Source organism: Anastrepha ludens, chromosome 2 (genome assembly GCF_028408465.1).
Source record: "Anastrepha ludens isolate Willacy chromosome 2, idAnaLude1.1, whole genome shotgun sequence".
In the NCBI taxonomy this organism is placed as follows: domain Eukaryota; kingdom Metazoa; phylum Arthropoda; class Insecta; order Diptera; family Tephritidae; genus Anastrepha; species Anastrepha ludens.
Window position 1 is genome coordinate 39174966 of NC_071498.1, and position 22748 is coordinate 39197713.

Consider the following 22748-nt stretch of genomic DNA (forward strand, 5'->3'; position numbering starts at 1 on the left):
ACAGTATGCAAGTACATTCAAACAAATATATATTTATTCCTCTTGTGGTGTTGTTGTGGCATATTGACATATATTTGATTTTACTCTTGGCTTATTTTTGCATTTGTTGGTGTGTGCCACAATCTATGTTCGTGAAGATTAGTGAGTATGTATTTGTAATAGCCAAAACGTGAGTTTAGCTCTATTGACATCGATCTCCCGTATCCATATCGATTTGGCCACCAGCGCAGGTGAGGGGAGCAATGCATTACCTATGTATGCATGTGTGTGTATATGTAGGTATGCACTTAGGTACGAGTATGAAAGCAAGTAATCTGCTTGAACGATCAACATGCATGCAGTATCCCTCTCCCTTGTCAGCTGTAGGGTGAGCCAACAACATCATTGACAGCAAACGCTCAATAAGAAAATCAACAACAAAAGCAAATCCATATCAGCCAAAACATCAGTTGGTCGGCTGTCGCGAGGCACAGTGTGACAAAATACAAACAAATTGAATTGCCAGCGAGGTGAGCACGGCAAAGCCAGGCTTTCGTAATTTATTTATTTAGTTAGTCGAAGTATTCACAATCTTACAGACTACGAATAGTACAGAGTAACTTAAAATTTCGAAAGCTTAAAGGCGGAATTAAAAGGGGAAAAGGTGTCCTTGAAGAAAAATTGTTTATTAAAAAATTCATGAATTCAAATCAATACATTCAAAAGGTCCCGAAGGATAGGGATTTATTAAATATTAACTTTAATGAGAGCTAACTACAGAATTGCATTTCAGTACTTCTCAATAAGTATCATTTACATGAATTCGGATTATTATTCTTCGTAATTGTCCCTGATGTCTCTTTGCCATTTTAATGTGGTTCAGAAAAGTAGTTCTTACCGTATTTTCTCCTGAAAATGTACACTATACGTGAAACTAAAAATTGCTATTTTTTACTATTTATTATTAAAAATACCAACCTTTCTCTATTGGCACTTCCCGGATAGGCGCATCCAATGCTACATAGGCCAGCAAATCTAAATTCAAAACTGCACAGAAATCCAATCGTGATATTCTTGCAGCTGTCGTGGCTGCTCACGATTTATAGGAAATATATGTCAACAAATATTAGGTGAAGTAAGAATTTATGAAAATTTTTGCATAAATCTCATTTATAGAAGAAGTTCGTAGTTACGATGCCATACGAGTTAACATAAAATAACCTTTTGAATGGAATTGAGGCCTGATGCTTTCCATTTCAATTCAACCGTGCTATTCGGGTAATGTTCTTCGATTTCGATGTAACTCAAATATGTTGCTCTCTGGTCAAAATAATGAGACACGTATTTTTTTGTTCGCCCGAAAAAAATTTTTTTCAAGAGTTATCGGCAATTTTGTTTTTCGGCTCAAAATCGATTTTTTTTAATTATACTACAATATAAGAAAACATTTTTTTTAAATGCCCATAACTTAGTCAAAAATGAACCGATTTTAATAATTCTGGGTTCAAAATGACGTTGTTTTTGTTTGTTTAGCTAAAATGAGTTGTTTTTGTGTAATGAATTTTTGAGTAAAAAACCTGTTTCACACTTTTTGGTTTTTGCAAAATAAAAAATTTTCAACTACTTTTTTGCAATTGTTTCTACATGAAGTCGGTTATGTAAGTAATGACGATTATTTTTAACCCAGAATCATTAAAATCGGTTCATTTTTGACTAATTTATGAGCATTTAAAAAAAAAAAATCTTATATAATGAAAAAAAAAATCGATTTTACGCCGAAGAACAAAATTGCCGATAACTCTTTGAAAAAAATTTTTTTTGGGCCAAGAAAAAAATAGTGTCCCATTACTTTGACCAGAGAGCAACATATTTGAGTTACATCGAAATCGAAGAACATGTCCCGAATAGCCCGGTTGAATTGAAATGGGAAGCATCGCCTGCATTTTTTTGCTGAAATCTAACTAATTCGACCCATTTTTGAAAAAAGGGTAAGTGGCTATGATGAATGGCTCACGTGCGAGAATAACAACCCAAAATATCGAGGTGAGCCGATCAAAATGATCTCCAAGCTCGGATTACCTAGGAAGAAGCTGTTGTTGCATATTTGTTGGGGCGGGAATTGCTCTCATCGTGATGAATACCCAATTTAGACCCATGCTATCTTCGACTAACCTGATGGAAACTGGGGATCAACCACTAGCGGCTAGAATTGGTGAATAAAAAGAGTGTTGTATTTGATGACGATGCACCAGAAGCTGCGGCAGTTTGAGTGAGAGCCTCTATTGCATCTGCCATATTATTTAATACCATATTTTGAAGCATTTGCAATATGTTTCTGATTGAACAAAACTGGCCTCAAGTGAAGTTTATGAAAATGATAAAAAGCCAATTTTTTACCAATAAGGAAATGTAGAATTTTTTTTCAAAATGAAAAAAACGCTGTACAGGAAATATGGACACCAGATCCTACTATCCAATTGCTGCCGAGTTAAATTTTTTTATTAACAAGCTTTCGAGGTATTTGCAATTAGTTATTTATCCAGAAAACGAAAGTGGTGCCATTGAGTCATATATATCTTACGAACCAGTTAAATCACATTAACATAAACTTTACCAGAGGAATAAATAAAATTCCCCTTAGGCAGTGTATATATTTCACTTTTCTATGAACCTAATAATTTCTGAGAAATTAATTAATCATTACAGCTTTTATTTTTGTATGCATTTATTTTCAAACAGGGAACAAATTGAAAAACTAATACATTTTTTGTAATACTTTTTCCTCTATAATAATGATCAAATGAAAATAACTAAGTCCCAAAATGTCAATGTATTCGTATATAAAGGCATCATGCGATGACTACATACATACATATGTTTGTTTATGTTTGAGGGCAAAACTATAAACTATAATTTGACCGAAATTTGGCAATAACAATCCACTGTAGATCTTCATGACCGTACCATAGGCAACATCAGCGCCATCGCCCAACGTTTCTGCATTTGACTTTACTGGCATTTGGCAAAATATCACCATTAAGATAAAATCTGTAACTGTGAACATTCAAACATCCATATATGTGTGGATACGAGGTAGCTGTGGCAACAAAACATCATAAAAAACTCATAGGCGTGCATCTGTAGCAAGTATATTTACTCGTACTTGTATTTGCCGCACTCGGAGCGCATGCTTAACAAGCCAGTATTATTCAAATGTGGCGCGTCCAGTTTATGCTACAACAACACAAAGCATATTAACTGCAATGCAAATATTTTTACATACGAATGTGTGAATTACTCGTATAGTAACATAGTTACTGGGCATTGGTGCAGTAGATATACATAATATTAAACTGTGCAGTAAATTGGACTATCTATGGAATAACATGACACTAGTCCATTTTGGAATGGTTAGGGGCCACTCCAAATGTTCAGTGCTTACGGCAGACCCTGCGATACTGGACTTTATCCGAAGCATAGCTACAAACGCGCTTTCACTGCTATAGGAGAACTACGCCAGCGACCGTCACCTGTTTAGCTTGAAGCCTTCTCTGCCGAACGCAGTATCTTTGTTTTCAGTAAACAATCAACACCACAAGTTCGCGTGTTTTTCCCGGAAAATGCTACTTGTAGCAACATAGTAACCAATTATTTTTGAGCTTCACATGCAAATTCGAAAAACCGCTGCTGGAATTTAAAATTTATTGAAAGATGGCCAAGCATTTTTGTTGCATGCATTACTGCTTGCAACTTTTAAGCGATTTTTAAATGATCAAGAAGTTGTTGAAGATAATTTGCGCCACTCTGCGTCAAAAAAGAGTGACAAATTTGAAAAATTCATGATATGAGTCGATACGAGCATCTTCACTGGGTTTCTGAGGGTTAAAGGTTAAACATTACGTGCTTGATGGACTTCGTGAAAGCATAAGAAAAAACTAAACGAATTATGTAAGAAAAGGTCATGAGTTCTCACCCAAGACAATGAGTCGGTTACTTTCACATTGTCTGTCAAGAGGCTTCAGGCCAAGAAAAGTATTACAATGTTAAACAATTAATCTTTCTTATTTGCCAGATCTTAAATTGTATGATTTTTGTCTGTTGAGAAAAATTTAGCATTAAAAAGAATAAGTTCGTTGAGGCTATAAAAGGGAAAAAGAAGACATTGTTTTGAACCATGGAAGAGTTGCATGGAAGAATTGCGTTGTAGTGATAAAGATTTGGTGTATGAGAAGCTGATAATAAGCAAGTGTGCGTGAAATCAAATCAAAATAAAATATTTTACAGTATATTATAAAATAAATGTAGTTTTTGTGTTTTGATAATTTGTATTTTTTTATGAATTTGGTGTTTCCTTTTAACATTTTTGAAATACAACCTCTTTTAACTCAATAAAAGCTGAAGCTATGCACAGTAATTCATGGAGGTTTCATAGTAGACTTTTGATAACTTTTCGAGTTATATTCCAATACGTACAGCAAACCAGAGAAAAATACCCCAATGTAGTTTTTTTGCCTTGAATATTTGTATTTTTTTATGAATTTCGTTTTTCCTTTTCTCATTTTTGAAATACAACCTCTTTTAACTCAATAAAAGCTGAAGCTATGCACAGTAATTCCTGGAGGTTTCATAGTAGACTTTTTATAACTTTTCGAGTTATATTCCAATATGTACAACAAACCAGAGAAAAATACCCCATATCTGCTTACAAATATACGGAGCGATGCTTTGATCGATTTGCATACGAGTACGAATCTTAAAATAAAAAAAAAAATATGTTAAAAAAAAGCAGTAGGTATTTCACTTTGAAAAAATCTACACCAAAATTTCAAATCTGTTAATATCGTAAATCTCAGAATTATATATTAACTTTTTTTATGTCAAAATCCTTCAGTTTATTTCTTATTGTACTCAACGTTACAAATGATCCAATTTTTAGGAAAACTGACGACAATCTCCAAATAACTTGACATGGCTTCGCTCATAATTAGAAAGATAACAGGAAATTGGCAGGGTTGTTGCCCCCTTTCATAATTTTTTAAAATTTTCAAACTAATTCGGTTAAATACAACATGTTCCGTTCCGAATTTGAAAGTAGTTTTGACATATTTCTGTTTCAAAACTTAAATATACGCGGAGTCACACCCATTTCCCAAATTAATAAGGTCTACAAATACTAAGTAAAAGAATTATTTATTTAACATTAGCAACATTAAAGCCTCAAATGGTACATAGTGAAGCCATTTTACACTAGTTACAAAGGGTCCAGTAGATAACTAATTATTTTCTAGAGAACCACCGCTTTTTACTATATATATATACATTACATATATACGCAGTGTTATGCAGAAGGTGTACGCACATATATGATGTTGTTGTTCATTTAAATTGATTGCTGTTGCCACCGCGTCTCTTATCTTTTAGCCATCAATTTTTTGCCATTTAGCTGGGTTTATTTACACGTTGCTACATGTCGGCATAAGGCTTGCAACAAATAAGATCTATACCACATAACGGTTGTCACGCAGTTAAGAGAAAAAAGAGAACCATTATAACTGCTATAACAAGCAATAACACACATCAGCACCAACGAACAAAAACCATACCTCATTTGCAGCAAAACTCCTCGACTTGTTATCTTTATTTGTTGTTGTTTTTTTTTTTTGTTATAGCTTGTTGTTTGCTGATTGGCTTCAATTGTTAGAACCTATTCACCTCCCCAACAGAACCCATAAACTTTAACTAATCCTACGCGCACTCTCTCCCCCCACAGACACACAAACACGTGCAAGAACGGTTGATTACAATAACTTTTGAGAGAAAATTTAAACTAGTGAAAGAAATTTTTAGCAACTTCGTTACACAAATCAAGAGTAGCGACGTGTGTCTTCAGGATTTGACAATGTCAAGGCTGAAAAGTAAACAAAAACGAGATCCACGCGTATGCCGCAACCAAAGCAGCGGAGATGACAGCCGAACTAACCACTCTTTAATTCCCAGGTGAAGATCTGCTGCATTGACTGTCAGGCGGATATTTAAGCTGTAATTGGTGTGGTGATCAAGTCACTTTGTATATGGGATATGTAGAACTAAGATAGATGAACTTCGCGCTAATAGACAATAGAGAATGAGCCGATGCATGCCTGTCAACGGCCAATCTCAGCTACTTTAGGGCTCAGGTAAATATGGCATTGACATCGAGGGCGAACACATAGTGTGATGGATCAGTAGCTTGTAGAACTGCCATGATTCGCCCATAAACCGCAAAAACCTATCGCTTTAAATTACTAAGGTACAGCGCGGACGAGTAATTTGGGTACCAACGGCACTAACTCGCTTACGCTATCTTATACTAAAAAATTAGGATTGATGCAAAGTGAAAGTAACAAAGACACTGCTGTAGTCACTCTGGTGCACCTTCCGTATTATTGTCGCCCTTTTCTAAAACGGAAAGGTGCCCAAAAGTTACCTTATCCAACATTTTGCAGAATGCGACTTAACAAGCTGGTTTTCCTTCAATATTCTGATTTTACGTTATTTTCTTCATTGAGGGGTATCAGCACTTGAGTAAGACTAGGTAAGATTTAAACCCTACATCTCCATGAGTGAGCGGTGGGCTCCAGTTTTGTTTCTCATAGATATTATTTGTCAATTTTAAGTTGTTTAGGGGATACGAAAATTAATGCAGGCTACATTGGAACCCACAATATAAATAATTTAAATTTGAATAGATTCAAATCCTAAGGTTAATCAATTCATACGTCTATTTTATTCACTCTGTAGATGGCTGGCAAACCTTCTCTTGGTAGAAGGCCAATATTTCTTGTATTACGTGAAACGTTTGCCAATATGTTTGGGTGTTTTTGTAGTTTTACTAAAATATTTCTCTACTATTTTCCATCTTCGTCTTACCCAATAGATCTCTTTGAATATCTTCGTTGCGAATATATGTTGGAGCCTCTGTTAATGCTTTCAGAATTTTGGATTGATATCTCGGAATCACATTGGTAGCACGGGTGTTATCCACAAGAAAATATAGCTTTTCCATCTTAAATCTAACACTTTGATGGTCAAGAAGAATTTTTAAAGAGCACGCACTCTAATTTTTTTATCTAATCGGTCAAATAGAGGTGTCTACGAGCACTCTCATAGGAGTGGAGGGGAGTTTATTTCATGTGCTTATTAAACACTATTTTTTGGCCGATAAAGAACCCATCACACAAGCTTGAAAAGTTTATGGAGTCTTTACCATCCATCGAAACTATCCGTCACCGGTTTACTTGACTTCGTTGAGGTTGTAACCGTACAAGTGTCATAAAGTTCCGCTCCCCAAATTGAGCTTACCTTACATAAAATGGTGGATGACTGATGCGTGAAGATGCCCGAACTTGAAGAGGCTAATGGATCAGTGATCGCAATTTTGTACAAAAATTTAGTTTTAAAAAAGTTATCCGAGGGATTGGTGACGCGTTTACTCATAACTGAAAATAAACAAATTCGCTAGCGAAAGATTTGGACCAAATGAAGGTGTCATCGATGCATTTTTGAGCACTTCGAAAAATCGTACCGTCTGGAGGACATCAAAATATTGGAAAATCTTTGCATGATGTGAGACTTTTCTACTGAATAGAGTGTTTAATATTTCATCCTTCAGAGGCATTTTAACTCAACTGCGTAATTCCGAGCGCAGCGAATAAACGTGCAGCGCGGCTACGTTGGCGGGGTCATGTCGTCAGAACGGATACAAATGCTCCGGCTCGGAACGGATTCGATGCGGTGCCAGCTGGTGGTAGCAGAGGAAAAGGTTAAGAAGGACTTGGCTTTACGTGGTATGTCCAACAGACCCCGCTTAGCACGAGAAAGAAAGGATTGGCGTACTTTGTTAAAGTCGGCCAAGCTCGCGTAAGTGGTTATCGCTCCAATCAAAATTCACCCAACGATACTTTATAGTGAAATACGCACATTACTTCCTTTAATGCATACAATAGAATAATGCACGACTTGTAAATTCATTAGCTGTGCACCTATTCGAACACATTTCACTGCTGGGATGTTCTAAAGTCCAAGTAAACACTGCACCAGCCACCAGTTGCAGGTCACCACTTGCCAGCCACTGGCTACTAACCACTAATCGCTAAAGAATTCGCAAATATTTTTTTCATTTGGCCACCCCTGTAGCCCGCCTAGCCAATGCCGTTTGCTTACACACCCAAAAAGTGGGTCAAAATTCGCCCAATAACACTTTAATTTTTTATTATTAATATTCTATAGAAATTCTTCCATAGTGAGCAGCAAAATACTCCCATATATGTATGCATGTGTTTTTGTTTCTTGTTTTTTTGTTGGTAATTTGCACATTGGCCAAATGACCAAATGGCCTAATGGCGAAATGGCGCATGCGGTTACTACCTGCCGCTCTCACATATGACACCACCAAAGGGGCGCGAAATGCACAATTTTACGATTAGCTGGTATGTAAGCATTTTATTTTCTATTTATTTTTTTATAGCTGTTAATATAGTTTTTATTTTTGCTTTGTTATTGCCATTGCATTTCGCCATGGATTTTGTGGTTTAGCTTATGGCGGGTTTCGGTTGTAAGTGTTTCGAAGTTTCGAATGGTGTTTGTTTACATGGCGTTATTTGTTTATGATTATTTAATACTAAATTTTAAATAGCTGCATAGGTGTCATAAGTCTACACTCCTTGATTGTAAATAAAAGGATAAAAATATAAAACTTTATTTTTAATTGCCAATATTAACAAACATTTTTTACTGCTCACTATTTGTTAAAAGCTGCAAATAGACAAGGGATTTAATTTGATAACGGTACTTTTATTAAATATGATTCAAGTTCGTAAATTGTACTAAAATTAGTTTTGGGCAGGGATGTTGAATTTTAAATTAAAATGCTAATTTGGCATAGTTACAGTTAAATTTAAGCAATAAAATAAAAAATTCTTATAGGTTCGTATGCAACAGCTAAACCAAAGTGTTGAAAGCAAAGCAGTTATTACAAATTTTTGAAAGGATTTAGAAATTAACGATTCAACGATATATTGACAAATCGATAAACATTGGACATTCAATAGCACATGGGCTGAAAACTCCACGGCCAAGCATATACATAGATGATATTAGTTTTATTGCATACACCTCTATTTCAGTTAGTAAAAACTTCAAAAAGTTCGTGAGTTGTTGTGCTAAAAGTTACGCTACTTGTATTATTTTCAAAACAATGGATCAAAAATAATTTCGAGTTTTGATTTCACACCGTTTCTTAATCGGAAAGAATACTGTTCAAGCGAAGCAATGTCTGTTGAAAAGTGTTATGAGAACTCCGCTACATCAGAAACAATAAAAAAGTGGTTCGCTGACTTCAAACGTGGTTGTAGAGACACCGGTGATGCACAACGCAGTAGACGTCCAAATGAGGCGGTTACACCAGAAAACATCGAACAAATCCATAATTTCGTATTGAATGATCTAAAAGTGAAGTTGCTTGAGTTAGCTGAGTGTGGGATTTATATTGCACGAGCACTTGACTATGAGGAAGCTCTGTTCACTGTTGAGCATAAACAAGAAAGTGTAGATGCTTTAGAATAATGGCAATTAGATTTCCCGTCGACTAGCAACTAAGAGATTTCGCATTTACCTTTATGAAACTTTCTCCTCTTTTGAAAACTGCTTTGCTTTTGGTTTGCCAAACCCTTAACTGTTAAACAGCTTTCGAAGCCTACCAAGATATCACTTGTATACTGACTTCACAGCGTTCTCCAAGACTCTCACTAGCCTGTCCCTAATAGCCGACCTACATATTTGCAAGCCACTAAACGATTAAAATTAAAATCAAAAGAGCAAAATAATTCAATCAAAACCACAAAACCATTAAATGTTAAAAAGTATTGCAAACAAAACGAAAATGCTCTTACGTGAAACTAAAATAAAAAATTTAATAACCGCAAATAAAATTAATCGCATAATTCAGCACAAGGCACAGAGGAAAAAGTAAAAACAAATACAAATGTAATATATACATATGTACGAACATAGGAAGTAGTAAGTATAATTGAGCAGAGCATGAAGACAAATTAAGACGTTAAAATACAGAGATGGGTATGAGTACCGCATAGACGGGGCCGAATCCGAAGAAAATTATTCAAAAATAGCACTAATAAAAATACCGAAACATGTATTCTTGTATTTCCATGCCTCCTAAATGTATGTTTCACACTGAGTTGAAGAAACGAACCAGCGGTTTAAGAGTAAGAATTTTGTTAAGATTAATCCAAGGCTGATGAAGAGCAAACATGTGGATGAAGAAGTGGAAAACACAATGATTATTATTATTATTTTACTTATTATTATTATTTATTGTTTGACTTTTTTAAAATAAACATTACATTTCATTTTTAATCATTAACATTAGAACGTACGACAGTGACACTAGGTCGTCTGTCGGAAGAAAAAAGAAAGAAAACAAAATCTTACATTTTACATACATATGTTACTATGGTACTATGTATTGAATTCGTTTATAATTAATTTTCTATATTCTATAGCACCAGTGATGAACTTAAATAAGTTATTATATCCAGAAGGGCCAATACCATTTAAAATGTCTATGATTTCATCTCGGTTTAAACTATATTTTCCAAAAAATCTTTGACGAATTCTTTTAAGTATCGGGCATTTTCCTAAGAAATGTGTTATGTATTCTAATTCATTTAAGTTACATAAAGTGCAATTTAAATCCCTTTGGCTTCCCAAGTATATTAAATCACATCTGGCTTTCATAATCCACATAATTTTATAGATTCCAGTATTATCGTTTAAATAGCTTCTGGCGTTGTCATGGTCTAATTCCTTATATAATCGGGTGCTTTGGTGTGCCCTTTCACATAAAGTTCGAATATTCGAATCATGAAGATTTTCTATTATTGAAATTATGGAAAAGACAATGATAAAAATATAAAAAAACTCCGCTTTGATATAGCAACAACTCAGTATTTACCAGAAATCCTTACTGCTGACGAATAATAAAAATAAAAATAATAAATATTGGCGCGTACACTTCTGATAGGTGTTTGGCGCTCGGCCTCCTCCTCCTATTTAAGGCGCACGTCTTGTTGTTGTTCCACAAATGGAGGACCTATAGTTTTATTCCGCCTCAGAACTGCAAATGGTTCTTTTCTTTTTATGGCATAAATACACTCAAAGGCTTGCCATTGCCTGCCGAGGGGCGACCGCTATTAGAAAAAACTTTTTCTGTCATTTTCGTGTTTCATGCACGGAGATTCGAGCCTACGCAATAATGACGAATATAACCATATATTAATAACAGATCGCTTCCGATGCTCCACTTTAAAATATGGAAATAACTTAAGTCAGCTGGCACAAGCTGAACTTATTAAAATTCCCATATTTCTCCCTAGTGCTTAGTTAGTTTTATCTTTTCATGTGGATGACTCTGCTCAATCAGATTTTAGCTAGAAACTGGTTTTTGCATATCTATTAATGACTAACATATGTAAAGGGTGTTTTTTTTAGAGGTTAGGTTTTCAAGATGAAATAAAACGTATATAATTTAATGTTATGGCCAAGAATTTAGCTCTATTATAAAGATAAGGGTTTGCCATTATGTTTTAAAAATGATTTCGGGCAAGTGGCCGCCGCGGCTGGCTCGAATAAATTCCAGCCGAGAGGCCCAATTTTCGACCACTTTTTGCAGCAATTGGGGCCGTATGTCAGCAATAACGCGCCGAATATTCTCTTCCAAGACGTCAATCGTCTCGGGCTTATCTGCGTAGACAAGCGACTTCACAAAGCCCCACAAGAAATAGTCCAGCGGTGTTATATCGCACGATCTTGGAGGCCACGCCAGAGGTCCACGGCGCGAGATAATGCGCTTACCAAAAGTTTCCTTCAATAAATCGATTGTTGCGTTGGCTGTATGGCATGTAGCGCCGTCTTGTTGGAACCAAAGGTCGTCCATATCAACATCGTCCAATTCAGGCACGAAAAAGTCATTAATCATGGCTCTATAGCGCTCTCCATTGACTGTAACATTATGGCCGGCTTCATTTTTAAAGAAATATGGACCAATGATTCCCTCTGCCCATAGAGTACACCAAAGAGTGACTTTTTGAGGATGTAACGGCGTCTCAGCAATGGCTTGTGGATTATGCTCACTCCAAATGCGACAATTTTGCTTATTGACATACCCATTCAACCAAAAGTGAGCTTCATCGCTGAACAAAATTTTCTTGTGAAAATCGGGATCGGTGGCCATCTCGTTTTGGGCCCAAATTTGCACGATTTGCAAACGTTGTTCAGGTGTAAGTCTATTCATTATGAAATGGCAAACCAAACTGAGCATAAATCAAGTGACAGCTGTCAAAAAGACCATCTACGAAAAAAGTAGTGCCAACTTGAAAACCTAACCTCTAAAAAAAAACACCCTTTATGAAAAGTTCTTCTAAGTTAAAGTTTGATTGTGTGACCAATATTTTGTAGGAATACAATTTTTTGCTTGGCTTTTTTACTTTCTTTATTTGCCTTAACCATTCACATACGACGATTTTTTGTCATAATTACGCCTAAAATCGTTAAATAGCGTAAGTAACTAGCAAAATGGGAAGAAGAGTAGGTATATGTAAATATCATATGTACCTTAAAATTACCGAAAATATTGTACCTTAACATTTTGATCAGGTTTGATTCATGAACTTTTTTTTGTATTTGTGAATGTTTATTATGTTGCTTTTTATAATATTGTCTAAAAAAAAATTGTGTTAATCCCAGCTTCGAACTATGTATAAGATTTAAACAAAATTCGATGAAGTGCCATTAAAATTTCGAAATTTCGATCAGAATAAGTTTTAATATAATGAAGTGCAAGTTTGAAGTCGCCTTTTGATTTTTAACAATCTTTTTCCAAGATGGTGTTGCGTATTTTCTCCATTTCTTTATGTGCAGAAAATGCTCAACACCGTTAAGGGAATAATTATCAAAAACCAAAGCAAATTTTGAGCCACTTAAAACTTGCTTTTTATTATACTAAACTTCAATGGGCAATAAAACTGCGAATCTAACATTTTATCCAGTGTTTCCAAATTTTAAATTCTATATAAGAATTTTAATGGAATTGGTCGAATTATTATAAATATTGTAGAAAGCTTGAAACTTGGATTTCTTGTGGTTTATTATAAAGTAGAATAAATTATGTTTTTTATAAAAAAAAAAATAATTTTTATTAAAAAATTAATAAAGAAATAGTCAATATATTCTTTTATAATTTGTTTTGCATATTTTTCTCTGCCGGTATGCTTATAAAGATGTAATATAAATAAATAATAGAAATTTTGATTTATGGTAGTTGACAAATGGTCAGTGACAGGTCGCAAGTGGTTGGAAGTTGAGAGTTACGCAGAATTACGTATAACTATGTTAATGTTTTGTTGTCTTCTTTTTCTTTGTTTGTTTTCCTATTATAATTTTTTGTTTGCTTTAATTTGTATGGCATTAATGATTCTTTTGTTTGCCTTTTAAATTTTTGGGCTGTAACGACCGACATCTCCCATTTGTGTTGTATAATATTAATAATAATTTCAAGTTCGACGTCATTTGCAGGTTCACTGCCATCGTCTCGCAAAAAAAGTAAACTTGACGAATACAGTATTAAGGGTATACAATGAAACTGCGACGGTAATAACTATAATTATGAATAAAGTAACAGCAGCAACAAAAAATGTTAGTTAAAATAGTGAGAGCAAAATATTTTCCTTTGAAATTAGCTTTGTTCTAAACTTTTCTTATTTTGAAATATTTATTATTGTTCTAGTATAAAAATAATACCACATTTTGGTATAAATATAAGTAAAGTTGTTTACCTCATTAGGGCAATTGTGGATGGTCTGTCGGTATAGATCGGTGACCTTATGTGTTGAGGCTCACGGTTAGCTCGATTTAAATATCAAACTATGAGCTATCATGGGGATCTTTTAATAGAAATTATAATATATCGCAGGTGGCGGGCCAGCTATTTAGCTTTAATCCTTTGGATTTTTAGCAAAGGTATATGCTGTTTTATTATACCTATTTTGGTTAAGGGTTTTCTCTGATCATCATTATCGAATAAATCTTTTTGTCGATCATAAAATCAGAGTTTTAGAGTAACAATGGGGTTTATTTTAAAGTAGTATTTTAATCGCTTGAATATTTTCTAATATAAACTTTTCTATTACTACAGGCGTAGTACAATTGGGTTATTTCGAGCCAATAAGTAAAACTTAGCTTAGACCAAATATTAGGCGCCTTCGGTTCGCCATGCGTTAGCGATTGGCGAATAGATGAAGCAACTGGTATAAATAAACACATCTTGGCTGTGGCTGAGATGATTTGGGAAGCTACTCAGGATGGACGACAGCAGAATTGCAAAAAAGACCTTCAACGCTCTTATAAAGCGCAGTAAAAAGCGTGGAAGGCCGCCAAAAAGATGGGCACACGATGTTGATACCGAGTTACGCCTTATAAATAAATGCTCGGAAAAGCGACACAATGAACCACGTCAGAAGGAGGAAGCACTGGCTCACTCCGATTTTTAATTTTTATGATGATGATGACTCGCTAGCGGCGAATATTGCTCGATATCTTTGTTGTTGCTTTCACATGCAAATTTTTCGTCAAGTGAGCGGCGCAGAGAGATAGCGAGGGACGAATAGAATACGGCTCTAACTATGGCGAATCGAAGGTTCTTATTAAGCAAAAATTTAAAAATTAATATTGTATATATTTCATAATTAACTCAACACTATGCCTTGAAGAGGAACACACAACTTTGCGACAGCTTGCGACGTAATTGAGTTCAACACTCACCGATAATCCTTTCGAGTTACGCAATAATATTTTTTTGGTTCGGTTACATTTATTATATTTTTTTTTTTTTGCAGTCACTTCTAATTTAATAACGCATTTGTGAGGTATTTTAATAGTATTTTGTATTGCTGCCAATTGCGCCATTGCTATCTTCCGAAAAGGCTTAAGGAAAGATATTGGAAAATAATCTGGCGTATTCTCCATGCAACCTGTATTGAGAGAAGCTTGAATAATTTCAGAATATTACAGTAGTTTTAGAGACGAGATCTGTACTATGACTTGACAGATGATCGTCGCTCCTTCGCAACTCCCTGGCTTTGTAGATAGTGCGGTTGCTCTCAAGTCCTTCAAGCCGTGAATAAAATTAAAGTGTCCTCTTCTATTCTATTCTATTCTATTCTATTCTATTCTATTCTATTCTATTCTATTCTATTCTATTCTATTCTATTCTATTCTATTCTATTCTATTCTATTCTATTCTATTCTATTCTATTCTATTCTGTTCTATTCTATTCTATTCTATTCTATTCTATTCTATTCTATTCTATTCTATTCTATTCTATTCTATTCTATTCTATTCTATTCTATTCTATTCTATTCTATTCTATTCTATTCTATTCTATTCTATTCTATTCTATTCTATTCTATTCTATTCTATTCTATTCTATTCTATTCTATTCTATTCTATTCTATTCTATTCTATTCTATTCTATTCTATTCTATTCTATTCTATTCTATTCTATTCTATTCTATTCTATTCTATTCTATTCTATTCTATTCTATTCTATTCTATTCTATTCTATTCTATTCTATTCTATTCTATTCTATATATTCTAGTAATTCGCAGCGGACAAACCTCTGGACCTATTATCTCATGCAACACTGGATCGAACAGTATGTAGACAGACGCTAAACGATATTTATCGGGAGACTCTCAACATCTTCCAGACGAAGAGTTTCAGCTGCCTCGTGAGACTCGCATAACTTTGGCCCAATATTGGGGTCTGAATATTGTATCAGGTTAAGCTACTACTTATCCAGAATCGACCCCAACATACTCAATATATGCCCAACGTGTGAAGGCACACCGCACGATAATAGCCACCTATTCATATGCCTACGCAAACCTACTCAGCTAGCACCCATCTCCCTCTGGACCCAACCTGTCGAAGCAGAACATTTCCTGGTGACACCGTTAGATGAGTTAGACAATGACGATAGGTGACCACACTGCACTACAAATTTAATGCATATTTTCTCTTTTAAGTGTATCTCACTTAAGTGCTTAGCTCGCTTAACGGACTTGATTTTGGTGCTACCCATGATAAGTCCGACTTCGTGTTAAACGAGTTTGTTTAGCCAGTTGATTAGTCAGCTACAAATGGCAAAGCTCTTAACCGGCTGAACTCAAGGAATTAACTTTAATTGTTTTTCTTCAGTGTATTAACCTTTACTATAAAACGCGAAGATAAAAAAATATACATATCTCCGAAAGAAATGGAAGCACAAAATAAAAATGAGGTACGTAAGACCTGCCGGCTACTTTGTACGATGTGCTAATCACCCATCATTATGAATTAGCTCCGAGAATATAAACAAGTTTCCGCGACCAAAAAGAATTTAAAGTGATAATTTCGTAACTGATACAAGTTTGAATATAAAAGGGAGAACAAATAAATAAATGCTCGTGTGAGGTGCACGCAATCAAACAAAAAACAAGAACACTCGTGCCACTTGCGTGAATAGGTATGAATGAGAAAAAACAAAACCGAAAGCAAGTAAGGAAAAATTCAAAATTAATGTTCTGAAAATTAGGAAACTAAACTTGGGTGAGTCATTGACATACTACATCAAATTATACTCACAGTATCTGGAAAATAGCTACAGAATATAACGTCAACCCACGCCTCTAATCCTTCAACTTAACATTCTTACGTTAGATGTATCTTACAAGCTCAAGGCAAAGCTGTATACAATGCCAAACAAATTGAATCAGATATACTGATCTAGAGGGCCAATCCACTTTTATATTGAAAGCAAGCTCCCGTAAGTATCCCTGATCTTCATCAATCACTCAAAGCTAAACGACAAAGATAGTAGCGATATTTACTCAGAGGCGCTATAACTGGCGGAGAAGCGAATATTTAGTTCAGTAGATCCCTCTTCAGTAGACTTTATAGTATCCTTGGCATCGATTGAATGAAGCAAATTCTCAAACAAGCTGACAGCAAAATATGCCACGACGGTAGAATGGACACCACATGCAAGAAGCAGAAGTTTCATTCTCTGCCTAAGCTGTCTAGTTTACAAAGAACGAAATTTACCTATATTCAGTAATTTCTTTCCATAATGTTGACACTCTCCTTTCTCATGTAAAAAACACTTTCAATGTATAGTATGTAAATGACTAGCAAGGTGATTTGACCAGCTGATGAAGCTCATTTCAAACTTTGCTTCTACACCAAGAAACTGAATTATAGACATTTGGAGAGTTGAGAATCGAAGAGTGATTCGTTTATATTTATGTTTGGTGAATATCTTGGGTTGATGCAGAGATCAGAAATCTCTATTCTGAGAATACAACTGGCTATATAGCCACCTTTAACCCACATCTTTATCGTGAGATGATAAAAAACCAATTTTTTTCAACTCAAATTGCAAAAAGAACTCTCGAGCTAAAAGACAAGATTTGACGTGCCTTAAAATGCACTGCGCCGTTACTGCGCCAAAATATCAATAAAATGTCGTCAAAATTGTTAATAGGCGCCATAAGTTTTGAGACAGTTAACTATCGTATCTTGCCCGCCACATATAATTTCCGCACCTTTTATTACAATAAAGATCTTACATATCAATTTTCAATTTGCCGTAATAGATGGTTTTAATGGGGCACCCTATATAAAAATTGCAAGCAATAAATAAGTAAATATTCACTTGTGAGTGTGTATGTATGTGTTTTGGATGCACCACTAAATGTTGAAAAAGCTACCGCTCAAGAAATAGCGGTCATGTCAGCAATTGACATTCCAGCGGCATGATTATCTGCCAACCGTCGACTTGCTGGCTGGCTGGTTGGCCGGGAATTGGAAGTCGGCATCCGCCTCCTACTCTGCCACCCCTAGCTAGCTAGTGTTGCAACAAGTTGGCGGCTGACATGCTCAAAGCGTTGCAGGTTTTGAAGTTAGATGACCGCCAAATGCCGAACGTCTTTCACCGGCAACCGACCGCAAAAATAATTGCGTAATTTGCGATGACGACAACGACGACGGAATACTGCTTTTAATGCCAGTTGAGAAGTTGTGGCAGTAAAGAAAAAAGATAAAATGTAAAGTACAAGAACAAATAAAACACAAATAAAATACAACAGTAGCAAACATACCAAAGAGACGGTAACAGTGAACTCACTTATCGATTTCCGTATTGCTGTCGGAGCTTCAAAGGAAAGGGAACTTCGATGGGAAAAATATGCAAAAAATGTATTTCAAAAGAAAGCGGATGAGAAGAGAATATTTTAAGTAAATACCGTAGGTTGCAGGGAACTAAAAGCAGGATGCAGAGAAAATTCGATGCTGGCGTTATTAATACCCAACAAGCATGAAAAGCCAACCTTTGAAAAATTTTAAATTCTCAAGTTGAGAAACTAAAAATGTCAAATTGGGCAATTTAAATTTCTAATAACGTTTCCATTGGTTTGCAAGTGGAACTAATCGTTTGATAGATTACACAAATAACAACACTGGCAAATAATAAAAATTTCAGGAAAAAATGCATCAATCGTGTATGTATTCGAAGTCAAACACCAGATGTATTTGGAAGTGGAATAAAAAGTAATATATTTTTCGTGTGAGAAAATTAAGTAATACTTCAAATCTATATAATTTTTACTTAAAAAACAAAAGCAGATTGTGGGAACAGAAACAAGTGATGAAAATACTTTCAGAAGAGAATCGGGCTATCAAAGGCGTATCAGCTACACCATCTACAGCGACATTACTTTATACAAATCCATGAAAAAGAAGAAGAGTTCCATCAAGAAGAACTTACCTTTTCATTGCAGTTGCTACGTCAAACCATTTTGAAACGGTTGAAATTACTAGGAATTGTTCAAAATCAAGCAAGAAATCAGGTATCGTACGAATTAATACCCACAGAAGTTGGAAAGCGTTTTTCAACATGTAAATATTTGCTTTTATGTACACAAAAGTAAAGAGTTTTATACCAGAATGCAACAGTGGATGAAAGATTGATGAAAGGTGGATACGCGATGATAGTCTTAAGAGAAAAAGGACCAAGATGAACCAGGTCAATGAGGAATATCGCTGCATCGGTTACAGTGCAAAGGTTATGCTTTGATTTTGGTAAGGTCAGGGTGGTGTCATTCATTACGAGAGCACATCTGGAGATAGGTAACAACAGCAATTTATGAGCTCGACACGGACAATTGGGAAAACCGAGGCAGGAAAGGCTTAAATGAAACTTCAATATGCAAAACTCGACCACACACTAGGACTAACATATATCGTAGAAGAGCTTGACAAGAGGCATCATTATGTCGACGGCGCGGTATCCAAAAATTGTATTTCATACAAAACGCAAACCTCTACATGGAAGATGGGCCTCGCGTCCACTCAACGAGCACTGGGTTAGTGTGGAGACCTGTAAAGTCGCGAGATCCATCTCGCCACAGGTAAATCGGGGGCGCTCAAGGCAACCGTTGAGGATAACTAAGCCACAGTTCTCGAATTTAGTGGGTGTCCTTACGGGGAATTGTCCGTGAGGTATCGATGCTCCAGATTTGGGATCGCCTCAAGTCCTTTCTGCGTAAGATATATGGACGGTGAGGTGGAATCATCTCAGCATTTTTTCTCAGCTGACCTGTTCTCGCCTGACTAAGATTCAGACAGCTGTGGTATCACTTTTTTGCTAAAACTTCGGATATAGCAGGTTCAAACCTAACACACCTGGTGTATTTCATCAGCTGCTTGAAGCGGTTAACGCAATGTAATTAGTCACCGTTCATCACTCTCCAATCCAAATCCCCTTCTTCCCACCTGCTCGGTTTTTATGTCGAACTTGGTATAACCTTGCGGAAAGGGCACCGTGTTTCCTCCTATTTGTGGTATACGCCTCTATGCTGCCGTAAATGGTTTCAATGGTTTTATGCCATCCCCGAAAGGCTGATGTGTGGTATTTTTGGGAATCTTTTTCATGATTAAAATATACTCAGAAAGTTGCCTTTGGCCGCCGTCGGTCTCCAGATTTGGGATAAAATTTCTTATAAGACCGGTTGACAAAATTAAATGTTTTTTGAAACCATGACCAGACATTGGTAGTGTGCAATACTAGTAAGAGGCTTCGTTTACTTAGGAACCAGCATTAACGTCGATAACAATGTCAGCATTGAAATCCAATTTAGAATCTCTCTTGCTTACAAGTGCTATTTTGGACTAAGTAGGCAACTGAATAGTGAAGTCCTCTTGCGACGAACAAAACTAACACTCTACAAAGCTCTCAACATGCCCGTCCTAGCGTATGGCGCAGAAGCGTGGACGATGACAACATCCGATGAAGCTACGCTTGGAGTGTTTGAGAGAAAGATTCTATAGAAGATTTTTGGACCTGAGCCCTTAGAGACGGTGAATATCGCTGAAATGGAATATTCAGCAGTTTTGAGTTAACGGCAAAATAGACATAGCGCAGCGAATAGAGATCCAGCGTCGTCCGAATGAAGATAAACGCTCCAGCTCTGAAAGTAGCAAGTGCCCTGCCTTACTGAGGGCAGAGGAATCTGACTTTCCTCGGTGTGTATATAGAACATTTACAATAACATTTCTATTAAATACCATGCTTTCTATCAGCACAAGGTGGAAACTTCGACTGTCTATAATAAAAGTGTCTGCACTTTAACTTACTTCCACGAAAATGGTCCATTTTATAATGTACCTTCAAAGTCGCTTTGTGTTTCTATCGATTTCTATTTAAGATTGAATCAGGGTTTGTTCTACTGTGTTATTTGTCGAAATAAAGTATTTTGCCTGGTCTTAAATGAAAATATGAAATTTAAAAAAATATTGATGTGCTGGTGAAAAACTAAAATGGCAAACTTTCTGCTATTGAATTTTAGTAAAGGACAGACATCAATCCTTTCATGGTGAGGATTTTTTGTTGTTGTAATAGCATAAATATTCCCCAATAAAAATTCGGAGATTAGCTGAAGCAAGAAAAATACTGTGTATTTAGCCAGGTATAACTTTGAGACGTGCTGGGAACGGTTAGTCGGTTGTCGTGGGTGTGAAAAGCTGTGGCGCATTGCAACTTGAAGTTTTACATACAGACGGGGACTTTAACCTGCACTAATTGAATAGTAGTGATTTTAAAAACTTTATGTGGGAAAAAACACTGTTGCGTATTTTGATATAAATCTATTTAAAGATATTCAATAAAACTTAACTAAACCTCAAACTATTTATGTAAGCAAAGCAAACAAAGAACTGGAAGCGAACTATTGTCAAATCCCTCTATTGCCATGCCATTGGATTCGCTCCATGCCACCCTGAGTAGCTTGGAAAACCTTTACCATCGGCACTGTTTTGATTGCACGTCAAGTCGTTGGCATGCCCGTATTCAATTTTACATTAGTTCTCATTCCACCAAAACAACATTTTCACTGCATTAGTTGTTATTGTATTTTTGCTTCACTTTCCTGATTTTCCATTTTCCTTTTCGCTAAGCAGCAACTTCCGTCGATTGTGACGCACTTTATCCGCAGCGTTGCACCTACCTAATTTATTTAATTGCATTCGCTAGCTACTTAGATTTCTTAGACGCCGCCGCTGAGGAGGTTGCTCGATTCGGCGTCGCTTTAAATTTGACTAAAGTCAATTAGAGTAATATGAAAGGATTTGCGACGAGGCACTACATTTGAGTTTCTTTCCTGATAACTTTCGATGGTGATTTTACGTAGGCCATAAATTGGCAAAAAATTAGAAAAAAAATGGAACATACGATCCTATGTAATTTCATATATACTTATACATCTTTGGGAGTAAGAAGAGAGTCTTATTAGAGTTTTAAGTGAATTTAAATCAATCTTGGGTACTATCCAACTAGGTTTTACATTCTTGAAAAGTGTATTTGGTAATTACTTTATATTCTATTTTTTAGGTACTTAAATTGTGTTCGATAGTTATTCCACTTTTCGCTGTAATTAGTTTGTGAGAAGCTACTGAATAATTAATAATTATGTTTCTTTTTTTTTTTTGATCGCGATGTAGTTTGGCATAAATGTCTTCGCACCATATAGTAACAGTCGTTACTACGTGTGTGGTGACCCCACTAAACACTTCCCTCCTCTTTTCTTGAAGTTTTCTCTCAATTCCGGGACTGCTTCCGCATTGCTTCGAGGTAGAGGTCCAAGACGGCCTCCTAAGAAGGACACATTCACTTACTCACCCTGCGTTCAGGGTCGCCTGTTTTGAAAAACATAATAATATGCAGCATAAGGTTCCATTTTCTCAACGAAATTTACGACGGCTTTCAGACATATGTTGGATTTTGTCCCTTACTTTCGAACTCACTCTTACTAAGTTGTTGAAACGAGGAATATATTGACAAGGATCCGCGGGATCGTCGTACCCGTCACCTCCTTAAGAAAAAATTCCTTATGGACAATAAAAAAATAATAATAAACAATAATTTGCAGGTACTTGGAACTTGCATAGGACCTGTATCAAAATAATCCGCTGGTTTTGTAGCGGTGAACATTGAAGCGGCCAATCTTTGGAGTAGAGATGTGGCAACAGAAGACGGCGGTGCTTTTGCTCAGCTTTGAATTATTTGCATAATTATACATACCCGTTAATTTGAAATTGAAATGTAAGGTCTAAAATCTAAAT

The 22748-nt window shown here is 35.7% G+C and overlaps 1 protein-coding gene across 1 annotated transcript in view; it reads right to left on the minus strand.

Moving 5' to 3' along the window:
• LOC128869183 (serine proteinase stubble) overlaps window positions 1-22748 on the minus strand; it is a 128683-nt gene that overhangs the window by 27101 nt on the left and 78834 nt on the right. The gene's annotated exons all lie outside the window — the stretch shown is intronic.